General features: G+C 42.6%; 1 protein-coding gene across 1 annotated transcript in view; it reads right to left on the bottom strand.

Moving 5' to 3' along the window:
• The window catches only part of Pik3ca (phosphatidylinositol-4,5-bisphosphate 3-kinase catalytic subunit alpha), a 69,045-nt gene extending 49,424 nt beyond the window's left edge, over positions 1 to 19,621 (bottom strand). The window contains exon 1 of the mRNA XM_021157563.2: positions 19,531 to 19,621. The gene's annotated coding sequence lies outside the window, so the exon portion shown is untranslated. The remainder of the gene's footprint in view (positions 1 to 19,530) is intronic.
• Between the last annotated feature and the right edge of the window lie 3,349 nt (positions 19,622 to 22,970).

Below are 22,970 nucleotides of genomic sequence, written 5' to 3'. Positions count from 1 at the left end.
CATGGGAAGGAGCATCTATAAACAGCAGCACTGTACACCAACACAAACACTGCTGCTGGTTGCTCTCTAACTGCACTCTTGACATGAATTTGTGTCCTCTATTATGGAACACCTATTATTTTCTAAGTCCAGGAACAGCTTTCTATTTAGTGCTTACCAAGGCATGTGTGTGCACGCGTGTGCTTGTGTGCATGCTCTCATGCTATCAAGCCAGTTCTTCAGCATAACTAATGCTTTAAGTGAAGCTGGTATGTAGCTCTGAGTGCATATTGTTTATGTCGATTTCTATGCAAGGAGTTCCAGAATAATGTTTCGTATACTAAATGTTTGAAAGGAGAGTAAATTGACAAGTCACCTTCAACATATCTTAGAGACTCACAAACATACACACACAAATAAATTATTTGTACAGGAAGAACCAGGCTTCTCTAATTGAAGCAATATGATTACTTGTTGATCAGTGGTTCTGGCAGAACTGACCAGCCACTGAAGTGACACAGCTGACTTTTTTACTCCTTTAAGATGAAGAACTGTATGCCTCTAATACCAGTGTCCAGGAGTCTAAGATAGGAAGACCACCAACAATTAGAGGCTAGCCTGGGTTATATAATACCAGGCCAGCCAGACTACCATGGAACAAACAAATGAATAAATAAATAAGATGCTATAAAGTAGGACAGAAGACTAAATAAAATCACATTTCTGAGCCAAAAGATATAAATTTACAAAAACATCAACTCTCCCCAAGATGATTTATACACTGATATAATGTAACCAATATTTGTAGAATTAAGCTTGCTGTGTAGAAGCAGTATGGAGAAGGATCTAGCCAGAGATCTAAGACTGTAACAAAAGTACAGTTCATACAGTGATGAGATACAGCTCTGACCAAGCTGGGCCTGAGGTCGTCTGTACTTCCAGACACTCTGGCAGCTCAAGCTGGAAGATCATATGCAAGCCTGGGCAACACAGCCAGACACTGTCTCCTCCTCCTCTTCCACCTCCACCCTCACCCCCAGCACCACCATGATAAAATGACTGGGGCTGGAGAGATGGCGCAGTGGTTGAGTGAGTACTGCTCCTGAAGAAAACCAGAGTCCAGTCCTCAGCACCCACATCAGGTGGCTCACAACTGCCTGTAACTCCAGCTCCAGGGGGATCTAATACCTCTGTTTTCCATAAGCACTGGCACTCATGTACACACAGACACATAATTTAGATAAAATAAATATTAAAACAATGCTTTAAAACAAATAAAAAGATTCAATGTGTCGCTTCAAATCAAGAGGAAAAGACCACCTAGAACTAGTCAGACCCTGGAGGGATGACAGCAGGACACAGGGGGCCTACGTGGTGCTGTGTGCTTGTAATCCCAAGCTTGGTGGGCCAGTCTGGACTATAGTGTAAAACTGTTTCAAAATATGAAAAAGAAATGATACAGTTTTTTTTTAAATTTAACTTTAAACTAAAGCCTGCTCTGAATAAATTGTGTAAAAATAAAACCATGTAAACACTGCTAGAAAACATGAGATAATGCTTTTCAATATGCATGAAAAAAGATCTTCCTAAATAAAACTAAAGAAAAAGGAACAAATGTAACAGCATATGGGGATGAAAACTGCTCCGTGAGGAGGGACATACTAAAGGAAAAACAAAATACAAACAAGTAAAAGCTCCTTGCTACACATAACTGACAAAAGTAGAAACTAAAAATAAGAATGAGACACACAGAGTATGGATTGAAAGTTCATAGAAGTAATGCAAATGGCTAAAAAAAACCCCTCATCTATACTCATGTACAGATGCAAATTAAATGATACAACATTTCACCTATCAGACTTGCCAAATTAAAAAACTATTAAGAATACCCCAGCCTCGTAGAAACAAAGAAAGGCTCTGGACAAACAATTATTATTCCCCAGAACTCCAAAGGTAAGACTGGTACAAGGCACTAAAGGGAAAGACTCTGTACAACAGAAGGAAACTAGATCAGACAACACATGACCCAGCTTCTAGAGGAGACATGACAAGCAATGAACATCTGACTGGCGGCAACAGGGCAGAAGACTGCTGCAATTAAAACCTGCTGGAAAACAGCCAGACCAGGGATTTTATGCCCAGCAAACTATCACGGTAAAAGGAAAAACAAACAGGGTATTTCTGGACAATGAGGTTCTCAAAGCTTTATTTCCCCTAAACCAATCCCCAAGTTTAATCAGAAAACGACCTCAAGTTAGTTAAAGGTAGAGCCTAAGAAAGAGGGAGATAGCACACATTGGGACTAGTAGAAACTAACACAGTGGTTGATAGCCTAAGTAAAAACATGGAGAAAAAGCAGCTATATTTCACATTAATTATAAAATATAATAAGTCCAAACTAGAAGATAGAGAAGACAGAATCTGTATAGCCAAAGTAGAAAATGTTCAGGAAAACCAGAAGTTTTGATTAGAGTCAGGCAGCACTAAGGACATGTTGAAGAATGTGTGTGATTTTCATAATAGAAAAAAAGGCAAGTAAGTGGGAACTTTAGGAAGAAAGAGCCCCAAAATTAAATAAAATCATGCTTCAAATGAAAAAAAAAAAAAAAACACAAAAACTCCAGCAGTTTTGAGCTCTAAGTGGTGTCTATGAAATGATAAACCCTGAGGCCCGAGCACTAAGAATACCACTGTGATGTCAAATGTAGTTCAGATGAGAAATTCATCAACAGTATTCCATTTGGTTGTAAACAGAAACATTTTACACACCTAAAGTGCAAATCCTAATCACTCTGGCTATTAAAATCTTCTTATAATTGAAGCAAAGACTTCAGAATGGGTATAGAACAAAATGTCACCATTCCTTGTCAGTGTAAAAGTAAGTATAAGAGGACTGGGAAGGGAAAACTGAGCATAATTAATATAACACAGGAAGCAATGAGGAATATTACCAAGATGGTATTCTGGGAAATGGCTCAGTGTTAAACTGCTTGCCCTGTAAGCAAGAAGAGCAGGTTTTGGGTGCAGGTGGGTGAGGCCTGGGAAAGTGGAGAGGACCTGCAGCACACGCCGGCTCGCCATGCTGTCAAGATCTGCACTGGACTGAGACCCCACCTGGGGGTGGTTCCTCACATCAGCTACATGTGCACACACACACACACACAAAAACCAAGGGAGAGAGGGGAGGGGGGTGGGGGAGAGGCTGACTAAGCAGGTTAATGAAAATCAAGGGAACAGGACTGTTAAGATGACTCAGCAGGTAAAGCGCCTGTCACAGAAACTTGATGACCCGTCCAATCCAGGATCCCAGGTAAAGATAGAAGGAGGACTAACTCCACAAAGCCGGCCTCTGACCTCTCTACATATGCATCATGGTGCACCCATACACACAACAATAAACATTTCAAAGACTAAGAAAGAGTACGGGTTGGGGTAGTGGCACACACTAATCTCAGCACTCAGGAGGGAGAGGCAGATCTATGAACTACATGCTGGAGGCCAGCCTGGTCTACATAACAAATTCTAGGCCCGCCGCCAAGACTGAATAGGAAGACCCTCTCTCCAGAGGGAAAAAACCCACCCAAACCAAACCATAAAAGAAACATTAGGAAACTTCAAAACTAGGATTAGGATGCTCATATTAATATCCCTTAAATCCAGTGGCTACTAACAGTGGCCAGCTTGTCTCTCAAACACTTTTATTATTTTTGTGAGCATGTCAGTGTGATGTGCATGTATACTTGTGGGTATGTTAAGCAGGCACATGTGGAAGCCAGAGGTTGGTCGGGGTTGTGTGTCTTCCTCGATCTCTCTTCACCTTATTTTAAGACAGGTCTCTGACTTAACCTGGCGGGGTTCACTAGGTGAAACTCAAGGACCTGCCTGGCTCCACCTTCCCAGCTGCAGGAGTGCAGGCACTCACTTGCAAGGCTTGCTATATGGGTCCTGGGACGCCATCTATCCTCATGCTTGTGCTGCAAGTGCGTTATGGACGGGCTGGGTGTGTCCTTCCGCTTAATACTGGGGAAGGTGAACAGGTATCTGCTTTTTAATGCATCTTTCTAGGCACTAGGGAACTCTGCTGGAAATCTTTTAAGATAGAACAATTTTCCAGTGTTTGGCTTATTTCAAATTATGGGCCCCTAACATATATTTTCTTGGTTTTGGTTCCAGAAATATTGGCAGAAAAAGTTGACAGCTGGGTATAAGGATATTAGAAGATGATTCCAATTATCCAAAATGTTTCTTTTAAAAGAACAGATGCTACTAAATGTTGCACTGCTAGCATTTGGTTTAAACCACAGCTACATGTCCTCTGGGCTCCTAGGATCTCATTCCACAGCTGGCCTCTGATTTCTGTCAACACCTTGGGAACAGAGTCTTCAGCCAGGCTACAAAACTAAGCTTCAGATGCCCACTTGAGAATGAACGAAGGCCTTGGCTTCAAGTGCTTCAGAATAAGGTTTTCTACATAAATATGTCAGCTCAGATTAATCAAGTACTTTTGGACATCCTGTGGTCACTGAGCTTCAGGTAGGCACACCTGATAGGTGAGGGTGCTCACAAGTATTTGCCTCTCTCCCTGACTTTCTTCTGTAAAACCTATCCTGACAGCTTGTTCATGAAATTCTGCCAGTTACCATACTGACAACTCTCAACGCTATGGGAACTTAAACAGGACAGGAAACAAAACCTGGGTGAGACAATCCAGAAACACAGTATAGGGCTATGGGGGCATTGATTATGAGATGAGAAATAAGAGGATTTTTAAGCAATGCGCATATCTGGCAATCAGTTCAATCAACTGGATACTGCTACTGAGAAACAGTAATTTAGGCAAGCTAGCACATTAGAACAGAAAAAGATCACGTGGGACGTGGAGACACTGTAAGAACAAAACTAAAGTGTTACTCCAACTCCTTTCTAGAGTATTCCCCACATATCCTAACATGCACATCATGGCTTGTGTCTGTTTGCGTGTAAAACCCACCCATGCATATTACAGAACTTCATTCACATCAAGGGCTAATTGAGTACACAGGCATAAAGTCCTGTGTGCAACAGAAACAAAGCACAGCAGAGAAAAAAAAAAAAAGTACAAACTGACGAAGATACACTGCCTAAATCTTCATACTCTCTAACATCTTTCTTTTTTCTAGCTGTACTCACATAGTACATACAACTGTGTACTTTAAAATTTTTCCTTAAATTACTGGAATTTCTTAATAAATACATATATATATATATATATATATATATATAGAGAGAGAGAGAGAGAGAGAGAGAGAGAGAGACTGTGTGTGTATGAGTGCGTGCGTGCGTGTGTGTGTGCATGCATTCGGACAGTGGTAGAACTCAAACCCTGACTTTGCAGTCTACCAGATAAAAGTTTATACAACTACTTATTTCTATAGGATTTAGAACATAGTATACTTGTTAAATACTTAAGGTATTACAAATGACAATATACAGGTGCTGCAAGTGAAAATTACTGGATTAAAACTATTAAAATAAAAAAAAACCAAAAACCTATTGATTTTAAAAGTCTAAAAATCACCCACTTGTATTCCAACAGCAGAATTAGAGAGGCAGAAAGCTTCTCCCCAGCAAAAGCCTTAGAAACATACTGTTGTTGACTTCAAAGTAAAGACACTGACCACTGCCCCTGATGCTCACTTCCCACTCCCTCTGGGGTTTAAACAAGACTCTTGCGCGTGATGTGCGTCAGTAATGAAATGAGCTTTGTCTCCTGGGTCTGTTGTTCATCCACTTCCAGGACAGAGATTTTGTGTTTTTGAAAGGTTTGTATTTTAAACCATTTGTCTCTTGAATTTCTGCAAAGTTATTGGTTATAGCTTTAATTTTTTTTCCCGTTTGGATGAGAAAGCAACGAGAAAAGAGAAAGTGTCAATGTTTAAGAGTCAAATATATGCCAGGCGTGGTGGCGCACGACTTTAATCCCAGCACTGGAGAGGCAGAGGCAGGTGGATTTCTGAGTTCAAGGCCAGCCTGGTCTACAGAGTGAGTTCCAGGACAGCCACTGCTACATAGAAACCCTGTCTCGAAAAACCAAAAAGAGTCAAATATATGAATTTCTACTTGCTAAACATTACCAATTCTTAGTAAGTTAGTTCTCCTAGATGTATACTATTTTCATAGGTCTTTTCCTCTGTAGTCTGGTGAGTCCTTTCTGGAATAACTGTTTCTGGAGTATCTTGATGGGCACACTAAGGTCTGTGTCCAATTCTCATGTTAACTATCTATAATGCATTTTAATATCTAGAGAGGTGGAAAATTAGCTGATCTTGCCTTCTGCCTAAAGCTGTCCTTCTTTTACCTACTTACATAGTCTCTCAGACAAAACTAAAAATTATCCTAACTCCTCAAATGTATTAAGATGAAAACTATGCTATATCTATAAATCAATAGGAAAAACTGATTCTTGTAATAGCTAAACTTCCCATCTAGGAACATTCTGTGCCTCTACCATACATACATACATACAGTGTTTGCTTAACCACAACACATACATTTTTCATTAAAATAATCTTTTCTCTTACTTTTTTAACTTTTCATTATATTTCTAAACAACTATTACAATCATAAAGGAGACATACTGATTTTTAAATCGTTTTATATGGAGTTACTCTATACTCTTAATCTAATAAATTCTCAGTTGACTCCCAGTGTTTCTAAAAATAGTTATACCTCAAATGGGAATTATCTTGTTTCTTTTCTAGTATTCATCTCTCTTCTAAGTCATGTCTTACTGTACCGAAGCAAGCAAATTACTACAGTTTAGAAGCCAAATACAAAGACAACTATAAAATAAGAGCAAAGGCAACCAACAGTCTATGGTACATATATTTTATGATTAGCAACTAAGAATTACCCTAAAAATGAAAAAACAAAAAAAAGGCCTTAGATGGCTAAAGCAAACTGTCATCTGTGTTTGTGTATTCTGACAGGTACACATAATCACACATAACCCACACTTTAAAGGCTACATGTATCTCATGTATTACATTTGAATACTTTTAGGTTGTCACTTCAACTGTACATATCTATATGAAATGTGCAGTGATCACTTACATGTGCTGAAAACAACAAAATACACACTAGACCTTGAGAGTGATGATGCATCTCAAGAACGGTGGTCACCTTAATACCAAGGATGCCAAGACAAGGGTGAGCTTTACACACAGTGATCTTTTCTCAGGCTAAATTGTGAAAGCACTTTTGAAAAATCATTACTCCCTGACTATCGAGAATGACAGTTATCTTACAACATCCTGTCTTGTGACCCCTGAACTATTACTCTCCTTCTCTTCTGTCTATTCATTTCTAAGACTGTGAATTTGCTAAATGAAAGTTTTAACCAAATGGGGCAGAACTTACTTTACAAAACACCAACCTCTTTTGTATACAGAAATAGACAAGAGAGACAAAGTAAGCAATCTGACTTACCACACTGTCCCTTCCCACGTGACACTCGTGTCCTTCATGCAAGCACACAGTTAACGCCCACCCCAACTGGGGGGAAGCAGCAGCTCCTCCATGGTCTTGAAAAGAGAAGAGCACACCCTTGTCTCCCTGTGCCAGTTTTAGAGCGGGCTCTGCTACCTAGCCAAGGAAGACTCTCATTGGGGCTGGGTAAGATGAGATGTGTTACATTTCTAGGCCAGAACCAGAATACTATGCTGCTTACTATGTGCTTACTAACTAACCAGGGAAGCCTAAATCTTTAGTATGCTACTTGTTAACTATGGGACACAGACAAGCCTAAAACCACATTATTGAATGGTGTTGTGTAACAGCTTCCTCTGAGATTGAAACATTCCATCCTTCAGGGAAGCTCCTTAAACAAAAAGGCAAACAACTCAAAATAGCTCCAGGAAGTCCTTGAAACTGACCAAATTCACTTGGCCCCTCCTTCCAGAGTAAACAATAAAAGCTAGGCTATGCAGAAGATTCTTAGACAAGCCAAGCTGCAAAGATTGAAGTCAGACCAGCTGCCTAGAAGAGGTTTACATTTGACTCACTTGGGAAGAACTCTCCAATTTGCTGAGCTGCCTGCAAGTTACATGGTGTGCTTCAGGTTCCCAGCTTTTGAGAGTGGTCACCTGTGGTGGGTGGGCCTTGCTAGGTCTTTGAGTCATTTCTGCTTCTCTAAATAAACCCAATAAAACTCAGTGGTTCACCAAGTTGGACTTTGGTGGTATCCATACTTAGATCTGTCATTGGCTCCCTATCTGGGGTGAGTAGATATGTGTGTTGTGTCTACCCTGGGAAAAGTGTTGTCATACTAACGGCTACTGACTGTGAGAGGCATTTCCAGTCAGTCTTGAGCAGTCTACAGATGGACTCACCAGTTTCCTCCACACCACTATACTTGGTAAATACCAGGATTTATGACTGTTTTTCGTTCTGTGACTACCCAAGTTTATGCTGCTACCTTCCAGGCAGACAACATCATTCTAGACAACCAAACTCTTGTGTTCCCAAGACATGCTCACTCACAGTTGTCTCAAAATAAACTCTTACTCAAAACATGCTTGTTTATTATCCTTAAACAATCTCTTAAATCAGCCACAAAATGTACAGTGCTAGGGCTTTTGTCTATCACTTTATAGACATGTTTTGTACTTACATGTATTTAAAGGATATATCTGTGTGTTTGAGTGTCTACGTGGGTGACACAAAAAATACAAATGCACAAATTGCTACAGCCAAACCTGCAAGCTACATGGGGACCAACAAAACTATTCAGCCAACCTAAGCAGCAGTTTCTCTTCCAGGATCATATAATTAATCAAGACTATACTAGAGGCAAGTTACATGAGTAACAAAGTCACACTCAGCACCATGAGATTCATGTTTAGGCACTGACAACAACCACATGGGCAACAAATTCACACTGTAATCTTATGTCTACTTTAAATCAAAAACTCAATAGTAGATGTGGTTGCAATATTTAAATTATCATTTCATTATCACTTCACATGTGACTAAGATAATTTCACACAAACTTAATGTGATGAGATTCCAGTGTACTGATTAGGTGTGGAAATCCAGTTTCCTAATTTCCCAAATGGAAAGAGTACACATGTACTGAGGTGCTAATGTGAAGATAAGGGAAGTAATGTATAGAGACTCTATATACTATGTTCATTACTGACACTCATGACATTAAAGTTTAGATTTGAAGGACTTCAAGATTACTAAGAGGGCCTTGGGAAATGGCTTAGGTAGTGCTCACTGTGCAAGCTTAAGGATCTGAGTTTGATCCCTAAAACACACATATAGATCGGCCTCATCGTGGCGACACACACTAGTAGTGCTTCCAGCACTGGGAAGACGGAAGGAGAGAGGAATCCCTGGGGCTCAGAAAGAGACTCTATCTCAAAAATGTAAGGTGGGATCACTCAGAAGGCACAGGCAGATCTCTGGGGGTTCCAGGCCGGCCAGGGCTACATAGTTATTAGACCATCGAAAAAAGAAAAGTAGAGATGACTAAGGAAACCACATGACACTGACCCCTGACCTCCACATACTAATACATGCACATACCCCCATACATGTCCCTCTTTTTCTCTCTAGAATACATTTAGAAAACCAAAGAAATTAATTTTCTGTCAGTGTTTCAGCTGGAGTTGTGATGCCATTTAAATTAAAAGCAAACAAAAATCAGTCTTACTAGATGTAAGGGGAGGTTCTGATGTTAACCCTGTTCCCCAATTGGTCCTTGATTAGTCAAAAAGAAGGCTGGGAACCACTTGCTGGGTAGAAGGACAAATGGGACTTCTGAGTCTCAGGAGGAAAAGGCAGACACAAGGAAGGAAGGGGGACGGGTTTCTTCTGTGTTTTGGAGGAAGAAGAATGTAACAATCATGTAAGGTCTGGGGTTGGTGGTGGGTAGGGCCTGCAGCTTCTGCTACAGATAGGTGGCCGAGGGTGTTTAGCAGCTAAATGGAACAAGTCACTAAGTTTAGGGTGGAGGGAGAAACGGAGATAATAAATTAGTAAGGGCATTGTTGACCCAACAATTGTGCCTAGTAGGCAAATTAAAATAATAGGCTGTGTGTGTGTCTTTTATCCTCAGATTTAAGGGTTTCCTATTAGGGGTAGTGGCGGCTGATCCAGGAGCAAAGGTGGATAGAAAGAAAAACCAAGTTAGGATTGGTGGCAGCAGATCCTGGAACTAAAGTTGGGTAAAACAAAGGAAAGTCAGATGGGGCCAAAGCAGGGTCCAGTCCAGGCAAAGGCAAAAACAGTAGCCACTTTAAAACTGCATGCAACAACTATATGTACGCGTACACACACACACACAGAGCTTTGAACAGATTTTCCTGCCTCAACCTCCCAGATGCTAGAACCAGATGCTAGAACTACAAAAGTGTATCTTCATGCCAGCCTAAGTTAGAAACTTCAATTCCAACATTAGTCACAACGGCACAGAACTGTCTGCACACGCACACTGGTCTCTGAATTCTACGGTTTTATAAACAGTAAAAATATCTGGATAAAGTCAATCTTTAAATCACATGACAATGAAATATTCAGCAATTATGACAAAATTAACACATATTTAATTGTTTAAAAGCATGTAGGTTCGGGTTGGGAGATGGCTCAGTGAATGAAGGCTTTGCCATGAAGCTAGACAACATTGAGTGATCCCTGGGACCCACATGGTGAAGAGAAATGGCTCCTGCCAGTTGTCTTCTGACCTCTGTTTATATGACATGCCATGAGCTACCCAACACCCCTCCACATACACCCTGTAAGTATGCAATAAATTTTAAAGCACATAGATTTTCCTGGCATATGAGAGATGCGCCACCATGGGATTATAACCCTGGAAAGTGACTGTGAATATCTCATCAAGAGCAGTATAGCCCTAACTGCTCAAAATGAGGTAAGAAAACAGAAACATCTGCTTTGTAGAACTTAAATCGGAGCACCCTTAACACTACTAATCCCAGGGAGATGACATGACAGAAATTTGTGCTACGGCTGTTTTAGAGATTAAAGGGAAACAGATTAAACACATGCAAACAAACCACATGGCTGCCTTCCTTATTTTCACATAATGACGTCCTAAAGTTTAGTGATGAAATAGTCCATGTATATGAAATAAATGAAGAAACCCTACATGTGAAAGATCCAGTATCTAATTCAGACTCTAATCCAATGAGAACTGCATATAAGTCCTGTCATATGTCATACATGGGAAAGGAATAGCCAGATGCACAAACAAGTGCTGCTTCCAAGTATCAGCTGGGGTTGCTGAGAGCCTGTGGGTAGACAGAGAAGCCCTGGCCTCAGGAAGCTTAGCCTAAGATGAAAGTAATCTAAATCTATTTCCTTAATACTTGCTGTCCACTCATTCTTCACTCAAGTATTAAAATGTTAATGTTTTAATAGAACAGAAATTAAGAAGTACAGAACTGACTAGTATCCTAAGCTTGTTAGAAGGCAGCATATACTAGCTACCAAGAGCCAGGACCCAGCACAACATTCTCAGAATAGAATTCAATTCACTGCACAATGTCACGACTCCAAAACAAATGAGTAAGATGTGGTCCCTACTCTCACAGTACCCAGGGGCTGTTACTGAATGCCCAGAGTGTGCTGGGCATTTCTACATGCTTTCCTGGTTTATTATGATGCTGGCAGTCATGGCGTGAAAAAAAGTTGTTTTTTTCAAATGAGAAAACATGTACCACTTAGAGACTATATAACAGAGACAGACTAATATACCTCCCCAGGGTCACGCCTCCAGTTTAGAGCAGATGTTCTTAACCAAGCAGCCAGCACACTGGCTATCCTCTCACTTTCCAAGCTGTCCCGACTTCCATGTACCTCAGCTTTGCCAGGTAACTCACCCTAATCTTGGCTGGGGAAAACATATCTGTGGGAGGGCACTAACCGTACATCTAGTAGACTGCTGGTAGACTGCCACTAAATATATCCAACCGTGTTTTAGGAATAGTATTGAGCTTTACTTAAATAAAAATGAGTTGTGGTCAGTGATAAGATGGCTCAGTGAATAAAGGCATTTGCCATGCAAACCTGCAACCTATTTTAATCTCTAGGACCCCTAAAAATGTGGAGGGAATATAACTGGGGGCCATAGGTCTTTTTTTATTGACAGGTGAATTTTTTTAATTTTTATTTTTATTTACATTAGTATTCTGCCTCCATGCACGTCTGTGAGGATGTCAGATCCCCTGGAACTGGAATTACAGATAGCTGTGAACTGCCAAGTGGGTGGTGGGATTTGAACCTTGGGTCTTTAAAAAACAAACCAATGTTTTTAACTGCTAAGCCATCTCCCCAGCCCCAGGTGAATGCTTTTATAGAGTTTACAAGAGATTCTCTCTATAAGGGAAAAGAACCAACTCCATCAAGTTGTCCTCTGCCCCCACCTATCTAACTTAGCATGTGTATCTATACACATACACAGTAATAAATTTTCAGATTTTTAATTAAAAAACAACTTGGCAGATCTGGGAATCTTATACTACTACTAAGGAAACTGAAAGCTAGTCACTCCAGTAAAGAACTACTGCTTGGCTTCTTCCTATCAGTCCTATTGTAAAGGCAAGCTACAAACTGCTTTGAAAAAGTCAACTTTTATAGTTAGTGTAAACTTAGAAAAATCAATACAAAATACCCACTTCGCAGATGCTTTAAGCCACTCGTGGCCTCTGAGAGCATCAGCTGCAAATACCAAGAGCTGTTACACTTTCAGGAAACCTTCACAAGGACTTACTGTTGATTCGACCCGTCCTTCCCCTGCTGCATAACACATGGTTTCATTTCAGACAAAGCCGGGTAAGTTTGCAATGTTTTCCCCATAACTTTTCCCACTTACATGTCTTACAATTGATGCTGCCTGTATTTCATAAACCTGGATTCATAGAACAGTAGCTAATTTGGCAAAAAGAAAACAAAAAATCTCCAACATTTTTGGACAGCTTTCCAAAAGAAAAAAAAGAACATTCAACCTCAGCTAAAGGCAGGGAGTAAACTGTGAAATGCAATAGCACTTCAGGTCTACATCTGCATCAAGTCCATCATGAAAAGCACCCGGGAAAGCAAGAGCTCTCAAAGAGAAATAAGCCACAGAAATCAGTTTAGCATGCTGAAAAACAAGTACACACTCAAAACAAGCCTGAATATCGCACTGCCTGAGAGGTTCGCTGACTGACACACCACACGCAGAAGATGATCTTGGCAGTCATAGACTCGAGTCCACAGCAGAAGCAGCATGCCTGGCAGGGCAACGGCCATTGCCATCTTTCCATGTGCTTGTCAGCACAACTGAGGACAGACCTAGAGAAGCTTGCTGTGCCTCTGGATTTGTTTCCAAGATTCAAAACTGCCTGGTGCCACTGGATTACCAAGAGAAGCTAGGGAACATATTTTCCTAGAAGTCTTTAACAGTAAGATGATGTTCAAGGGCTATTAAGAGTGCTGTGACTAGTGTCCTGGCTTCCTGCTTCAGCCACTGGCACACACTGGTGACCTACTCTCAATGCCTGTCACCCATCTGACCACTCCCCGTGCCAGTGAGTGAGATGACCAGGCCTGCTATCAGCCTGGTTTTCCTGAGTTACTGATACAGGGATGGAGGGTTTTTCCAGTGACAGCCACAGAATTTCACACAAAAGCTTTCAAATATGTCCAAACTGACAACCATACATTTTTTTTTAAAGCTTCTGAAAAAATAGAGAACTAAGAACTCCCTCTAGGGAGTGGCTTGCTCACTCTGAAATCTGCAACAGGCCTTCAGTACTAGGAGTCCCATAGTCTGTGAACTGTAAAGAACTTCAGACATTTTCCAGGTAAAGAATAAGCACTCTGAGAAGCCAAGATCTAAAGCCACATGGCTAAGTTAAAAGCTGACTGCAGAATTCCAGCACGCGGAAATCTGACACAAGGTTGTCTTCCGCCAGCCCAGCCTTCCTAAAACTATCAATCTTTGTTGCAAAAAATTTCCTCCAGACAGAAGAGGAAATACACAATTCATCAACAACTTATACAAGTGTTTCTTTCTTTCTTTAAGCTGTATTTGCATGTCTGCATGTGGACATGTGCACATAAGCAAATGCCCACAGAGGCCAGAGGCACTGGAGCTCCTCCTGTCACTGTGAGCCATGGTTGTGGATAACTCAAGAAAGGGCCTCCAAGCTGGGCGTGGTGGCGCACACCTTTGATCCCAGCACCGGGAAGGCAGAGGCAGGCAGATTTCTGAGTTCAAGGCCAGCCTGGTCTACAAAGTGAGCTCCAGGACAGCCAGGGCTACACAGAGAAACCCTGTCTCGAAAAACAAAGCAAAACAAAACAGAAAGGGCCTACAAAGAGCAGCAGTAAGCATTCTTAACCAAATGCCATCTCTCTACCCCAAAAGCGTTTCTTAGATACTTCACATATACATTGAATAGATGACCTACAACTAGCATAATTTTTTAAACTACCTTTTCAAGTGTATAGTTACTAATTGGAAGAAATATAAAGAAAGATATTTTGATTTTTCAAAAGTTCCCAAATTTTAAAATAACTTTCTTCCCACCACCCCCCCCCCTCCACCCAACGGAGTCTTACTACATACCTTAGGCTGGCCTGGAACTCAACATATAGACCAGGCTAGCCTTGAACAAAGAGATCCACCTGCTTCTGCCTCCAGAAAGACTTCTCTGTTATAAATCCAATTATATGCTAAAAGTTACTGAAATGTAACTGTTTATTGAGTATAATTTAGATGAATTGTTATGGTAACTACCAAAACCAAACACTTAAATTTCTAGGCCAAATAGAAAAGACATTATTCTAGCATTAGATATAAATTTAAAATAATCATTTGTATATTATTTCCTAAATGGTTTTATGCCAGAGCTTGGGAAATCACTTCAATTTTCTCCTCAATACATTAATGACTCAGCAAGCAACACACTATACTGAAGCACAGGAGTCCAAAGGTTCCGCTGTCTGTCCCCACAGATTCAGCGCAGCCATGAGACCACAGCTCTTTTTTTTTAGCTCTTTATTTTTAAGACTTATTTATTTTTATTATTTTTAATTATATGTGAGTATGTGTACACAAGGGCTAATACCCACAAAGGATCTGGCCTGAGCTGGAGTTACAGGGGTTGCTGGGAAGTGACCTCTGGCAGAGAGTGCAGGCTCCTAACTGCTGAGCCATCTCTGCAGCTTCTGTAAGCAAAGCTCTCACACCCAGCAGGAAGAGCTTGATTTGGACGCCCTGACTTGAGGGAAGCTGCCTTTGCTGTAAGCCACCTCTTCCATCAGTAAGTCTCTTCATGAATTCTAAGCTTCAGCTCCCTAAACTGAACAGGCACACAGAGGAGGGATGAATACCTACAAGTTCCTTAACTAGGGTCCTTATTCAGACCTTCAAGGTTGAACATTGAGGTCCATTACAGTGTATCAAACATGGAGCCACGAATGACAGTAATCCTAGGCTGCATGGTGGACCCTGAGACTTCACTGTCAAATTGTCCTGTATTTACCTATTACATGCAAATAACCTCAGTTCCTCCTAACCATCACTCTTAATTTTTATCTCACAAGATTTCCCCCACTACTTTCTGTCTGCACAGCAGGAACATGCTTAGTGCCTAGCCTGGAATTAGCCCTGAGATCAATTCTTCCTCTATTTCCTTTAATACTTAGAAATTACTCAATAAAATGGTCCCTGAACTTCAAGGACTTGTAAGGAGATTTCAAAGTCTTTAAGACTTATTTTGTAAGTCACTATTAGTTTTAATTTGTTCCCTTTTTGTGACTATCAAATCTTACTTTGTTTAAGCTGAGAGACCTGTAAGCTCATCACTTTATATACGCATTAGCAGATTGGCACTTGCTATCTAAGCACAGTGGTTTTCCATTCAGATTGACCAAAACCTGAGAGTCTACCTAGAAGTTGAATGGGGTTCTGAGGAAACAAAACCGAAAGCCACAACGGGACCCTCGGCACCCTTGCAGTGCCATCAGTTATTAAGTGGGAAACAGAACTTACTACATAGCCATTTTGATTAGAGAAGACACCTTCCCTAATGGAAATGAACTGTTTGGACTAAATCAGTGGCAAACTCTCCTGGATCTGAACTGAACTCACTCTCTCTACCGAGCAGGACCACCCCCATCCCATTACACAGCTCAGGACTTCTGTCCAAATTAGTTCTGCCAGGAAGCACTGGCAGGAGCAAGGTTTGGAACACATCACATTTTAAGGCTATCTTTGCTGCCCTGAATTTTAAGGCTAAATCACTTAGTACTACAAAGAACATCCAACACTCTTTCTGAGACAGAGGATGACAAAGGCTGAAGAGTTGAAGACGTCCCCTGAAACACAGCATTTAGGGGGGAAGGAAGATCTGAATGCTTTCGAGTCTCCAGGTTTCCAGTTCAGGGGACCTAGTAATGGTCCATCTGCTGGCAGTATGCATGCGTGTGCTTGGAATGGAGAGCTACTTGATGTAATTTATAACCTCTCAAATGTCTCCAAATGAAAGCCATGTGAGCAGCAGCTTCAAGGATACGTACTTTTCGTGAAAAAAAAATGCATTTGGCAGCAAGAAAAACTTATGAATTATACACATTATAAAGAAACATCACCAAGGTGCTGTTCATCCAATTGCCTACAGTGTGCTTTAGCATAACTGTGTATCCGACAGACCCAGTCCCCATCCTCCTGGAATTCACATCCTGGTGGAGGACACAGACAAACAGATGACAATGCAGTGAGGAAATTTGGTTACAGTGGGGGACAAGATGCCATGGGAACAGGAAGCAGGAACACCTAACCCAAACTGCACTTTTCAAAGGAGGCAGTGTGAAAGATGAGAGGAGTCAGCGAGCCAGGGAAGCAAGACTGAGAGGACCAGTGTTTCAGGAAGTGCAAGAGGCATGTGCACAGGAGAGCAAGGGAAGGCCAGGGAGCTGTAGTATGGGAGGGAAGGGGAACCAGGACCAAGGCAAGTCAGACTGGCCCTTCAGAGACAGGGCTTCATAGTCCTGTCCATTAGATTTTCACAAACTTTAAAAGAACAACAGAACCAGGTCTGGCTCCATGTCAGACAAAGTACATTAGCATCTATCACAATTTTAAAACTGTTCCCTAGGATGACTGTGTAGCCAGGACGGAAAAGTACTGGTGAACTTGAAGAAGCCAGACAAGGTGGCGGATGCTGGTGATCCTAGCTAAGTGAAGGCAAAAGTACCCCAGTTGCAGGCCATAAACCACACTGCAAGATGCCAGCTCAATAACAGCAGCACTAACCACACAATCCTTCCCCCAAACAAATAAACCAAAACCAAGCAAACAAAGACCTGGAACTACACACAATTACACATGTACTACTGCAAATCTGAAAAATAAAAGGTGATCTGATTAAACCTCTCCGGCCCGTTTCCCAGCTCTATTAACTGAGCAATGACCCCGGACAAGATTAAAGGCCGAGGTGAAAGGAGTCAGAAGATGCTGTTTTGTCAATGAGTCTCTCTTCCTACCTGTCTGGCCTCACATTAGAATATCACTTCCCAGGGAAACTGATGTTGTTCTGTCTACATAGGACATGTTTAAAAAAAAAAAAAAAAAAAAACTTAAAAGAAACCAGACTTTCTTAAAGCCCTACTTGACTATACCTTACACAGCAAACTATGATATTCTAAGATTTTTGAGGTTGGATAATTTTAAAGATACTAAGTATTTTTGTGGAGGGGAAATCTTTCGTGATGCTTCATAAACACTTCCTTTAAAGATTCCCCCACTCTGGAATTCGAGATATAGAACAGTAAAATAGAAAGGACTGATCCTTTTAATGCCACTCGAGCTACTAAAGAGATCAAATAGGATTAAGTTCGCTCTCTTCAAATAAACAGGCCAGCAGAGCAAAGGCTCTGCACTGACTGCGACTGTTTAAATTCTAGTCAGTAGAGAAGCCTAAGACAGTAAGCTGTCTTTAAAGTTATCACCGCCTACTTTATATGAGCATTCTCTTTCTAAATTTACATGGTTTTTGAAGGGAGTAGTGATTGGGGATGGAGGACCTATGGCTGGAGGGAAGCAAGGCGTCTAGGACCCACAGGTGCTGTTACCAGTCTGCTACACATCCAGCTCTCAAGGGAATCCTCTCTCACAAACTCACTGCTCTACTTAGCTCCCTGAACTCAATGACCTGTCTTTATCTACACGCATCTTACTTGAAAGTTTAAAAACCTTAGATAAACTCAATGGTTTTGTATCTGTGTATTCATCTTTCAACGCCTTCCACTTGAGCAGGCTTGCTTTCAAGCATTATACTCTGTTACCAATAAAACAGCAACATTTGTTCCTCATTTCCCTTCTGATGATTTTACTATTCTGATGGGGTAACATTTGTTTCAATCACTCGTTCTGTAATTTTTTTTAAATGTGTACTTGGCTATTTTGCTTATTTTGAAAAATGAACGATTTTTTAAAAAAAGATATGGATGATTACATATTTCCTTTTGTCTCCCTTTAAAAAGTCCCACAACACGAGGTGGAAAACAACAACAACAACAACAAAAAAACAAAAACCAAAACCCTAAGTCAACAAAACCCAAACCCAAAATACAAAACCAAACACCAAACCAACAGTACCTTTTCAGATACTTTTGACAGGTACTGCAGAACAGTTAATCTGGTAATTAAAAATTTCCAGAACACGTGATGTTTATTTATACCGTGATCTACGCTGTCAACCAGAACCCAACGCTTTAGTTTGAAACAAAAATACCTTACAACTTGAATTCACAGACATGGTGGTAGATTCTTGGACTGCAGTTGCAGTGGGAGCCCACTAATCAAAACACCGTGTTTTGATTTGTCCAAATTAATTTAGCAACACAGTATCTTTTATTTTTCTTTTTCTTGGCCCAGGACTCTTCTTACAACGCATCATTAAACATAAGAGATTCGACATCACAAGATGTCAACAAATACCAAGAGAGGCTAGCTTCCAATATGGTCTAAAGTGATTCAAAAGTTGCGGTGGCAACGGCCAGACCGGAGCTACCTGGGCTCTATCTACCCAAGCCGGTTTCCCCAGGGTCCCGCGAGCCCACGCCCCGCGTGTGCACAAAGGCGCAGTGGAAGTACGAGCTTCGGGCTGCAGTTTACTCTGTCCCCCACAGACGCAGGCTGCACAAGCCCTCCGCTGGTCTTCCATCTACCCACGTAGAGCGGAGGCTGACACCGTCCGCGAGCGGCAGAAGAGGCCGCACGGTCCCTGGATCGCAGGGGAGGCACGGAGAAGACGCGCGCCCGCGAGCCGACACCCGGCTCCGGAAAGGAAGGCCCGGCGAGAGTGAGGGTGGCGGGGCTCGCCGACACCCGACCCCGGGGCGTGCGGCCCTGCGTGCCCTTCCCCGCCTCGCCGCGATCGCGCGATGGAGGAGGACCGGGCGGAGGCCCGGTACGAGGAGAGGGGCCGGGAGCCCGCCCGCCCGCCCGGAGCCCGCCCGCCCGCCCGGAGCCCGCCCTCCCCGCCATCTACTCACGCTCCGGCTTCTCTAGGCTGCGCGGCTCCCGCCGCATCGGGTCCCGGCCCCGCGGGCGGCGGCGGCGGCGGCGCCGAGGGAGAGGACAGCGGGCGGCGCGGCGCCCGCCTCCCGGGCCCTCTCCCCCGCCGCTGCGGAGCGGCCCGGCCGGGCCCGAGCGCTGCCTCCCCGGCCGCCCCAGCCCCAGCCTCGGCCGCCGCGGCACCGGAACTGCCGCTCGCTCGACCGCTCTCTCCGCTCGGCGCCGGCCCCGCCGCACGCCCCCACCCCGGCTCCGCTCGCCGGCGCCCGGGCTCTTTTTCCTTTTGTTTCCAGAATAAACTTTATTGGTCTCTCTTTCCGCTCACATCGTGTAAACAAACAACGAACTCTTCCCCACCCCCTCGGCTCCCCCCTCCTGGGGCAGAGGAGGGTGAGAGCTGAGGAGGGGCCGAACTTGCAACGCCCCGGAAACAGGGCTCTAAAGACCGGAAGTGAGGCGAGAAGAGGCCGGGCAATGGGCAAGTTCGGGAACAGTGACTCACTGCGCCTGCGTCCTGCTCTTCCGCCCCGAGTGGCAGTGCGAGTCAGCGCTGCAGTCGTAGCTCAGGCGGTGGTGTCATCCTGGGACGGCGGACGTGTCAAGCCTATTAGCTTCTTCCAGCGGCAGTCTGTCTTGGGAGAAGCAGACAAGAAAGTCGGGAGCGAGGGATGCCCAAAGAGGAAACGAAAGGAGGGCAAGATGAAGGGCGGCTCTCCCAAATTGGATGCGGATTTCAGGAAGAAGTCTTTTGCAAACACTGGTTTAAATTGTAACCCACTCCGATAGCCCTCTGCAGTCTTTAGAGACCTTTGGCTATGTCCAGTCAGTTTTCCTTGTACCCCAGCTATAGAAGCTGTGTTACTTTTTCATTTGAGGCTTCAAAATAGTTAGGCTGGCTTTTAAGTACGATTCAGCGTGCTGAGGTACTGCCTAAGGTACTAATCTCTTTTGGTTGAGAGGAATGAGATATGTTGACTTTTAAACGACGCAATCCCAGTAATCCCACCACTCAGGAGGCTGCAGGATCTCTGATTTCCTGAGTTCGAAGCCAGCCTGGTCGAGAGGCAGGGGTGGCAACAGACGACAGACAGACAGTCGGTATCCCGGGTTTCTCTCCTACGGGTCTTTTTATCATATTGAAAAAGCCTAAGGTCCAGAATCGAAGTCAGAGCCAAGTCCGGCAGCCTAGTGCCCCCTGGAATTTTTAAAGAGTAGAGGACAGGAAATACACTCAAAACTGCCACGCGTCCTCAACCTCGTCTTAAGGATTCATTCCTCTGTGTTTCACTGAACTGTCTGTATTTCCTGTTTTCTTTCTTTTCCACCCTAAGGCCTCGTTTTCATCTCACATTCCAGGGAATCTGAGTTTTTAAATATTTAACTAGTCGTGTCCAGCAGTTTCAGAACATCCTTATTCCCGGTCAAGGAGTTAAATAACCTTGAATTTCGTAATCTTAGGACCTAAAAGCATCATTATTTAAATCGTGCTTTCTGTGTGATATTAATAGATAGTACTTGGTGAGGGAATTTTATGCTGAGAATAGTTTGCTTTCTAAATTTTTTTTTCCTATTTTTTGGTTTTTCGAGACAGGGTTTCTCTGTGTTCCTGGCTGTCCTGGAACTCACTTTGTAGACCAGGCTGGCCTCAAACTCAGAAATCTGCCTGCCTCTGACTCCTGAGTCCTGGCACCACGCCCGGCTGGTTTTTTTGTTGTTTTTGTTTTTTGTTTTTTAAAGCTAGGGGCCAAACTGGGGACTTTGTGCATGCCAGCAAGTCCCCTACTACAGAATTACAGCCTAGAATTCTGTCTGCAGTATTGCTAAATGTTTAAAGTATGTTACACATCTGTGGGATAGAATCATTAAAACACTGAAAGAAAAATGCTTTAGAGGAAAAGTTACTTATTATTATATTATTAGACTGTGAAGCAAGCAAACCAAAATGCATCAGAATTAAATAATTTCACCATAATTCTTCCTTTATTAGAATTAACTTATTTACTTATGTATTGAGACAGGATTTCGACATGAGCCCATGGATTGGCCTCTGTCTCAGCACGGTCTTCCTGCTTCATCAGACCAAGTACTGAGATTACAGGTGTGAAACATCACAACTGGTTAATACCATCCTAAGCATTCTGAGGCCGAGATGTCCACAATAAAGCTATTGTTTCATGCCAAATCACTGAAATTATGACCATAGTTATTTGTTTCTGGATTTTTTTTTTTTTGACGCAATGTCTTAGTAGCTCCTGCTGGCCTTGAACATTCTGTACTTCTGTGGATGAATTTGAAATGATGGTCCTTTGGCTTCTGCCTTCCAAGTATGGGGTTAGAGACATGTACAATTATTCTCCTGCCTTTGGATTTACTACCATTGCTGAGGTGATGATTCACATTGATTATGAATTTCACTGGATCAAGAAACACCTATGGAAACTGCTGAGACTCACCTCTGGGTGTGTCTGGTGGCATTTCCCAAGACAGGTAGATCAGGAAGGCTCTGAAAAAAGTCAATGGATTAATCCTTTGATGGATTCATAGTATAATGGCAGTGTTGGGAGGTGGTGGTAGGGAAGTGGTGGGATTCAGGGCCCAGTGGGAGGAAGTAGATCAGGGAGGTTAGGGGAAGGTTCTATCTTGTCCTGGTCTCTTCCTATATTTTCTTCTCTCTGCTTTGAGCTCCAAGAAGTGAGAAACAGTCTACTACACTCCAACTTCCATGATGTTCTGCCCAGGCTTGGGGAAAGCTACAATAAGCTGATTCCTTTGAAACTATAAGTTAAAATTTGGTGTTATGGGGAGGTACTGGACCTACTAGGAGGTAAAGCCTAGAAAAAGGAAATTAAGTCACTGAGGGAATGTTCTTGAAGATGATATTGTGCCATGCCTCCTGAAGCAGGATCCTGGAAACCTGACTGGGAGCAACAGGAGATTAAGAAAGACAGACAGGTGTAACACAAAGCTGGAATGACTGCATGAGTGCTTGGATAGAGACACACCAGCAACCCATATGGTCAGCGAGGTTGTTATGTACAACATAAATGAGGAGACAGATATTTGTAGAGGAGCAATCTCCAGGTGTGTAATGGTGCCGTCATGGGGACGAAGAATCTGCAGCTGAGACTCTGTACTCTTTGCAAAGACTGTTTTTAGTTAAAGGTCAACCTTTGGTCTGTGTGTGTACTCAGACCAGGGAAAGACCTTGCCATTCTACTGAACCTTACTGGAGGAAGTCCTCGCCATTCCCATGAGTCTCAGGCGTTGGCATCCTTGGCATGGTCATGCTCATGTCATATGCTCATTCACACAGAGAAACACTGGCTCCCCACAATACTAGGACTTTGGTTGCTTTCATCGCTGCTTCCTGGATGCTGTGAAATAAGAAGCCTCCTCTGAACCAAAAAAAAAAAAAAAA

Source organism: Mus caroli, chromosome 3 (genome assembly GCF_900094665.2).
Source record: "Mus caroli chromosome 3, CAROLI_EIJ_v1.1, whole genome shotgun sequence".
Taxonomy (NCBI): domain Eukaryota; kingdom Metazoa; phylum Chordata; class Mammalia; order Rodentia; family Muridae; genus Mus; species Mus caroli.
This window is presented reverse-complemented; position numbering and strand designations above follow the sequence as displayed.